Source organism: Etheostoma spectabile, chromosome 21 (genome assembly GCF_008692095.1).
Source record: "Etheostoma spectabile isolate EspeVRDwgs_2016 chromosome 21, UIUC_Espe_1.0, whole genome shotgun sequence".
NCBI classification, from domain to species: Eukaryota; Metazoa; Chordata; class Actinopteri; order Perciformes; family Percidae; genus Etheostoma; species Etheostoma spectabile.
Window position 1 is genome coordinate 8,227,902 of NC_045753.1, and position 8,504 is coordinate 8,236,405.

General features: G+C 40.3%; 1 protein-coding gene and 1 long non-coding RNA gene across 2 annotated transcripts in view; both read left to right on the forward strand.

Moving 5' to 3' along the window:
* The window catches only part of snx29 (sorting nexin 29), a 173,164-nt gene that overhangs the window by 96,431 nt on the left and 68,229 nt on the right, over positions 1-8,504 (forward strand). The window lies entirely within an intron of this gene.
* The window catches only part of LOC116670865 (uncharacterized), a 5,538-nt gene continuing 1,797 nt past the window's right edge, over positions 4,764-8,504 (forward strand). Inside the window, exons 1-2 of the long non-coding RNA XR_004327140.1 lie at positions 4,764-4,776; positions 7,360-7,365. This is a non-coding gene — a long non-coding RNA (uncharacterized LOC116670865). The remainder of the gene's footprint in view (positions 4,777-7,359; positions 7,366-8,504) is intronic.

Here is an 8,504-nt window from a genome sequence, read left to right on the forward strand (position 1 = left end):
GGGGGGCGCTCTGATTTCTGAATGCTAAATATGATATGAGCAGGCGATTAGCTTTGCTTAAAGACAGGAAGCAGCGGAACCAGCTTCTTTGTTGGTGCCCTGTGGGGTTGCAACGGTATGAGATGATACCATAACCGTCTTAGATATCAGGGTATACGGTATTAAACAATTATTATTATTATTATTATTATTATTATTATCATGAGTTACAATGACCTTGAAAGGAATGTTTTGGTTGAACACATCCTTTATTATAATAAAAAAGAAGAAATTCAATACTTTTAGATAAGCAAATGTACACAGTGTGTTATTTTTCATTGCACTGTATACCGGCATATTGTTGCAACCCTAGTTGCCTGGCAACCATGGCCAGATCTACAAGGGAGCAAGGGGGGGTGGGCAGCTGACCGCCCACTGTAGGGCCTTACCCCCCCACCCCCCCAGTTGAACCCCCTAACTTTGGTGTTCAAAAAAACTGTGCTTGTAAAAAACAAACTGCCACTATGTCCACAACGTTCTCAAAGCATTGAAACAAACAATTAATTTATAATAATTAATGTTTAAACACTTTTACTTTAAAGTTAAATTTGTAATGAATGTAATGGACGCTAAAGGCGAGTCAGCATCAACAACAGCGCGTCTATTACGTCAGCCAAAAGTCAAATTCCTCCCTCTTGGTTTGTAAGAGCATTCTGCCCTTTGATTAGTTTTGATTTTAGTAAAGACAACAACAGCATAATACAAAATATTATATCTGTATAATATACACAGTATAAATATAACATTTACAGAGGGTTGCCGTTTTAGTGCTTGCTGAGACCGATCATGTGTATATGATTAGTTAGGGAGTACTATCAAATCCACTTTATCTCACACATCACGGAAATAAAGCTGCATAAATTAAACCAGGTGACATGCTTTACCGTCAAACTGGGAAAACAACAAACACAACGGGGTTAAGAAGGCAAATCTAAAAATAACTGTTGTGTGCATGTAATAAATCTCTTCTGATTTTATGTTTGTTAGGCTACTTCTTAGCCACAGGGCCCTACAGTGTAATGTGAATACAAGGATAATCAGAGCTTTTCACGTCTTGACTTTTGCAGGCCAGAGTAGCTGGAGATATTAGCTGAAGCTTAAAAGTGAGGATGTTGCCAGCCAAGAAAATTCTGAGTAGTGCACAGGAGGAAGAGAAGGAGGGAAATGGAGAAGGAGAAGGCATTGAACTGGAGAGACCAGGCGGGTCAGAGCAGGAGAAGACCAGAGAAGGAGCAGAAACAAGTGAAAGGGAAAGGGGAAAGGAAGGATTGAGTGCGAGGGAGGAAGAGGAGGCTGCAGATTCAGAGAGAGCGACAAAGGCAGAGAATGATCCGGAGGAGGTAGATGAAGATGACAGGGAGGAAGAAGCCTGCAGTTACCCCTGGACCACATGGTTGGTTTATATTCTCCTTCCAAATAAATTGCAGTACAGTAGCATAACATGTCATGTCACTTAGTGTTTTCAGTTTTTGGCTATTTCCATTCTGTTGCATGTTATAGGGTTAGATATGTAAAGATTTACATATCTACATATATTATCTAATGATGTTTTACAGTTTCTCTATTTGTTTGATCATCATTATTAATAAAATAAGACACATTCTGTTCTGTTTCCTGATCAAGCCATTCCATTCAATTTCAGCTAAATTCAATTTTAGTTACTGTATCACAATATAACAAGAGTTCACTCTTCTCAAGACACTTTGCAGATAGAGTAGGTCTAGACCCCACTCTATTGTTTACAAAGACAACAGTTCCCCTAAGAGCAAGCACTTGGTACAACAGTGGCGAGGAAAAACTTCCTTTTGGTCAGAAACCTCTGACAGTCCCAGGCTGTTGGCGGGCGGCCATCTGCCGCTGCCGGGTGGGACACAGAGACGGATACAGATGTACAGATATAGAGAATTACGATTCATAATAATTATAGCAGTTGGTATGATGAAAACTGGAAATTACAGTCACCGTTAGGACTGGGAAATATAGAGAAAATCAACAAACAAAATATTTACACAATGAGAATTTTGAAAGATAATCACCAGAAATGATTTAATAACTTAGTGGAGTAAAGGTAAATAATAGCAGAGCTAGAACAGTCTGGTAAGGTAAAAAATGACGTCACTTTACTGTAATGCAGCCTGTAAAACAAGGAAAAGACAGCACTTACATATTTCAATATTACGATGTCCAAAATTGAAGACTATATTTTGTCTCATATCGTGATATTGATATAACATCGATATATTGCCCAGCCCTAATCACAATAAAGATAATGGAACAATGTAAGATAATGGAATTATGTAACGTATGTATATAATCTATGTATGTATTTTTTTTTACTTTGGCAGAGCCAGGCTTGCGGGTTCCCCATGTTTCCAGTATTTATGCTAAGCTACGCTAACTGCCACACAATGCAAAAAATAGGGTAGACGCCAATAATCCTGTTTGTTGACAGTAAATTCATTGATATTATGTGCCAATGAATAATTGATGTCACAGAGCCACTTGGAGCTTTGCAATAAGAAATAACTTTTGAGAGCTGTGCAGGGGACACTACTCCCCGAGCTACTCGATCTAAATAGAGCAGAGAATTGTATTTTCTGCAGCTACATTGTTTTACAACTCTTTACAGCATCAAGAGCTCTGATAACTTGACATCCGGCATAATTTTACCAATTGCCTGACAGATGATGGGAGCTGTATCCAGTTTCCTGTTTGATTTACCAATGACTAAAGACTCCCAGTAAGAGTGCGATTGGCAGAGGAAAATGAAGTCAACATCTGTGTATTCTAATGGGTAGTGAGGTGTGACGGGTGTCTACATGAATAATTAATCCATGGTTTTATATTTCTTTAATAAGAAATAATTCCGCCTGTGCTTGGCCAATTGTTTTCACTTATTTATGCACATGTATGTGTGGTGCATTTTTAATGGTGTTTACTTATTTATTTGACCATTTGCATGGCTGTCGGTCTCGATTGAAATCTGACTGTCATGCAGAAATAAAGTGTTTCCCTATCCCCAATATGTAACAAGTTGTTTAGCGGAAAAAACTGAAATGGCTTGGCCAGCGCTGGCTTAGCCCTAATAATATTAGCAAGTGTCTTAACCACAGAGGAGAGGGGACAGTAAAAAACCATATACAGCAAACAGTAGATACAATGTCTTCAATAATCTGGTTTAATAGGAGTTGCCTTAATGGTCCAATTTTTATGCTCATTTTCAGGTTCATACTTTTATTTTGGGTTGCCATGAAGACATGTTTACATACTTTAGTTAAAAAAAAAAATTGTCTGTCTGAAAAGACCTGTATTCACTTTCTGTCTGAAACGCTCCGGTCTCTGCACTGTCATTGCAGCCGGGGAATGCCTGTAACGGCACTGTAGCGGCACTTTCTACCTATATACAGTATAGTTGGGACATCACAACCGTACGAAATCCCAACGGCTCGTTTAAATGTCTGAATACAGTACTTATGTACTAACAACATGGAAATCTCACTTTTTACCTTATGAGACCTTTAATATTCAGAGTGTGTTAGCTTGTGTGCCCACTCAGGGTCAGCAGCGCTGCTGTTGGTCCTGTTGTGAGGATTCAGAAATTGGCCATTTACATGAGTAGCTGTCAACACTATCTGTCTCACTTCAGCAACTGAGATAAAATCTGACCCACAAGGTTATTGATTTTTGAAAATGTCACATCGAGCCTTGTTGGATACATACAGGCCTGCCAGACACAAATAAATATTGGCCAGGGCTCAGCCTTCATTAGCCTGGGAAACAAACCCGTGTTTGTGGCCTAGTTCAGTTTTAATTTAATGATGCTAATGCATTGTATTGACTTTAACTTTGTTTATATTGGAGCAAATTCTCAAGGTCCTCTGTGCTCTTTTCATCCTTTTCTATGCATGTGACCTGCTAGGCTGTGCACAGGGCAGCAAGACTCTCAAGATAAAAGTAAGTTAGTGGGATTGGGTAATAGGGCAACCTTCAACCAATGGGCAATGACTTTGGGTTGGGGGTAAGGGGTTTTAAACGGAACATTACCCATGTGTGCAGAGTTTCTTTATGCTTTGTAGGACATTGTGCAAGCCCAGACTATGCCCCATATCCACCAGACATGGAGCAACAATATTACTGATTTGGAGGTCAATTTCTGTCCTGCTGAAGAGTGCAAGGCCAGGATTCATTCTCCTTTTAGCTTTGTTTGGCTCTCCACCAGTCTATATCAACAGCGTTTCATTCCTGGGATTGCTCCTGTGCCGCTTGACGTCCCTTTTTTTGCTCTTATGTCCATCCCCTTAGCTTTCTTTGTATTGGCATTCTGAACTCTGGTGGATTTATGAGAACTCTGGTTACCTGCTCCTCGGATCTCTGCAGGGTAAATCCAGGCAGCTAGCTGGACTATCTGTCCAATCTGAGTTTTCTGTTGCGCCACTAAACAGCTTTTGAACGTACACATGTTTCACCAAAACAAGTTCCTTCCCGAGGCGATTATGCAGGAGCACGTTATCGCGCCAGGCGCTTAGCACCGCCCAAGACAATTGTGATTGGTTTAAAGAAATGCCAATCAACCAGAGCACGTTTTTCTCCCACCTGGGAAAGCAAGACCCTCCTCCGCAGCGCTGTGGAGGAAGGTCTGGCAATGCAAGACTTCATCTCCACAAACCCCTGATGAATATGATCCAGCAGTCCTTTAGCTGCTCAATGCTCCACTATGTTCACCAGCTAGTTGCTAACGTTGTCTTGCTGCGTGGTAGAGTTAACTTGGTTAATTAAACCTTTTTGGCTGAAAACAGCTGGCAGCGTGGACGGCCAAATTAATGAGCTCAAAAGATACAAAAATCACTGGAGATCTCAGGGGATCTGCAGACTTAAGTGATCAGTCTGCATGGGTTTGGTGCAGAACAAAATTAATGGTATAGTATGCATCCTTTCAAATGTATTAAGCATAAACAGCTGTCAAGTGACATTTTCTGAATTGGCTGAACTGCCCACTTACAGATTCAGAAACGTTGCTAACAATGCCAGACGTAGGGCTCAGTGGTTACCACTGTTGCCTCAAAGCAATGGATGTGATTTTATCAGCATGGCTAACTTTTTGGAGTTCTAATGTTCTCCCAGTGTGTTTTGGTTTCTGCAACTGCCCTCCTCCTGTCCAAAGACACACACATTAGATCAGGTGATTTGTAACTTGTCCATAGTGTTATTGGAAGTGTGACTTGACTTCCTCTCCTCACACCTCCAGTGATCCCAGTCTTCCTTTCTGCCCTCGGGCCACACTGTTTCTGTCCCACCGGATTTCTCTTATTGTTCATATTTTACTTTTTTGTTTTCATTATCACCTTCGTTCGTCTTAGCTGACCTGAGAACGTAGCGTGATATGCCGCAATGACTTGAGGAGGAAGCATTTCAGGTCCTTCGCTACTCTATACTGTCACCTTCTTATTCACTTGTTCGTGTTTTTCACCCCTCCCCTTCTCAGCTGTGATAGCGAGAAAGCGATATAAGGTGTGCTCATGTATGCGTGCACGCATTCACTAGATGTGCAAAGTCATGTCCGCATGAGTGGTGACATGACATGAATCTGCACGGATGTCTGATCTAAGTGGGTTTCAAAAGCTATCAGAGTGGAAGGCCACTTTAACATATCCCAATAGACAGATGCTTGTCTGAAATCAAAGGAACACCAATGCAATGAAGAAGAAGAACATTGAGTAAAAGATTGACAGATGCAGATGGAGAGCAAAACAAAAATGGAAGCAGGTGAAACTAAAACAACCTGGGGGGGATGGAGGCATAAGCATTTTAATTTTCAGCTTTATTGCGTGGTGGTTTTCATTATTTGTGTGTAATAAAAACAAATTACATAATGCAGTTAACATGTCCACTGAGGTTTCTCAAGAAACCGCAAAACTGCCTGACATTGATCTGTGAGGCTCGAGTGATAAGGAAAAGGTGGGCGGGTGGTGATGTAACACATCTTCTAATCAGCACACACAAGCTGTCGGTGTCAGGGTGAAGGTGTACAGTACAGAAGCACCTCCCTGAACTTATTGTCCTGAGAAATAGTCACACTCACCCGCATGTGACTGTTTATTTCGAATTATTCTGCATTTCTATCAATTATAAAGCTAAAATGATAGCTGCATGGATTTGGCATTTGGATATTATTATTGTGTCATGCCCTTTGTCATAGAGTATGTCGGGGTGTTGTATTGTTATCGTCAATGTCTTTCATTTGTTACGGCTCAGAATACATTTCCAATATAATTAAAGCAGCCAGAGTCAGGGTTGCTGAGAATAATGAAGAAGGGAGTCCTAGAGGAGGGAGATCTTTTTCAGCCGCGGTTGATGAAACAGAGATGAAGGTAAAGGCTTAGCTCTCCTCAGGCACTTCACATTTTCAAACTCACCTGGAAGTTTTTAAGCCATTTTGGGGTGTTGCAAAATGAGACATTCAAGGACTCCTCGAGTAAAGTCAGGGCTGTGTTTAAAAAAAAGAAAAATTAAATCTTATTTTAGAACTTTTCAAGAACTAAACTGTTAGTTACAAGACCAGTGAAGTTCAAGGAAAAGCTGGCAAAAAAAGACTTGCGTATGTCTGATGTAATGCACTATGAATATACAACTACGTATACGCATATACGTTTACTGGGCTTAAGTCAGGTGACAACCTTTTCAGCTTTGATTGTGCTTATTTAGGCATGGTGGTTTTAGTAAAGTAGTTTGTATGATTTTCATCAATCTGTCAATGACCATCACATTGAACTACTCTAAAGTCATGTTTCCACTGGATGTTACGGCTCTGCTGGACATGGCTCCCTTCTCTGGTACCAGCCCTTTCCTCTTTTTGTTTTCCACTACGAATAAATTGAAATTTGCGGCCCCAATTGACTGTAGCGTGGCTATATAAGCCCAGGTTTGTGCAGGATTTCCTGTGTCGCTTTAGTGATTGTTCTCTCTGACCAATCAGTGTTTTAACTCCACGTGCTATCAGCTCAGCTCGCCTGGAACAACAACAAGGTGATACCAAAAAAGGTACCAGGAACTAATCACAACTTTTGCTAATGGAAAACCAAAACAGGGCAAGTCAAGTGAAGCCGTACTATGCAGCGGTAAAACAGCTTTCGATTTAGGTAACTGTAGTACAGGCACATTTTTTATGGAATCTGTCTGAAGAGAGAATATCACTGTGTAAATCAATACTGTTAATTCTGGTAATTTGTCTATTTGGCTTGTGAACAAAATGTGTTATGATGCTTGAATGTGTGAACCATAATACGGGCTGGAAGATGAGTTTCTTAAGTGCAGAAATCTCAGCCGTAGGTCTGGGTATCGTTGTAAACGATACTTTTTTGATATCAATTTTATAAAACAAATGACAACATTACACATTACAGCACATATTTTTTTATTTATTTTTCAGCTCCTACTACAGTACGTGAGCCCCATTTCTGTGCGTGAAGTAGAATTTTTCCTGCCGCCCTCTAAGACATGTAACATTAGACAGCGAATCACAAATATTAATATTTCTCGGCAGAAGCGTGCTGCGTGCTTATTGGCTCACTGACGCTGATGTGATTGACTCCTTAGTTATTGAAATTGGGTGTTGAATGACAAGGCATTTTTCGATACTCGATACCTTAGAATTAATTCGGTCGGTGCTCAAAAAGTCCCAAATTCGGTACCCAGCTATACTCAGCAGCTGTAAAATACCCCTATCTAACCTATGCAGAGGCAGTGGGTTGTGGTCAGTCATTGCTATGGAGCAGTACACTCTTACTCAAGACACGTGCAAAAATGAGTCATTAGACAGTGCTTTCAAAAAGTATTTAATTTAGATTTAGAAGGCAGTTCCTTGTGCCTCAAATTGAGGCCTCATTACATCATACAGTAGTGCTATAAACTAACTCGTCTGTAGCTCAAAGGCTGGATCATCCTAACCCAAATTGTACTGTAGACGTCTGACTCACATGCAATAAACAAACTCTACAACATTAGTTTTGTGACTATGCAGTTACAATTACGGCAGCTCTTTTTTGTTTTGTTTTCCCATGGTGTATTTTTTCCAATCTGCTTTGTTGTATCGATAAGTAGAGGGAGAGTGCTTTTGGAGGATACAGAGATATGGGTCTAAATTTGCAGTGGGATCAAGGATTCTCCCTTTGATCCACAAGCTCATTAATTAACCATAAACAACATCATGAACAAGAGCAGCAATTACAGTGCTGCTCGTGAGTACAGGAACCCCTGCTTAAGTTGACTAAAAAGAGGAATAAAAAAAAAAAATCACCTTTTGTAAATTGATCTTATTGCCTTAATTAAAAAATGAGGAAAAATCCCCCCTTTAAGGACACCAATTTTCTTTCTCTAGGTATGGTGAAGGGTATGTGATGATGGGGGGGTTATTTTAATTCCAAAGGCCATGGGAACCTTATCAGGATGCATAGTATCCTGGATCCATG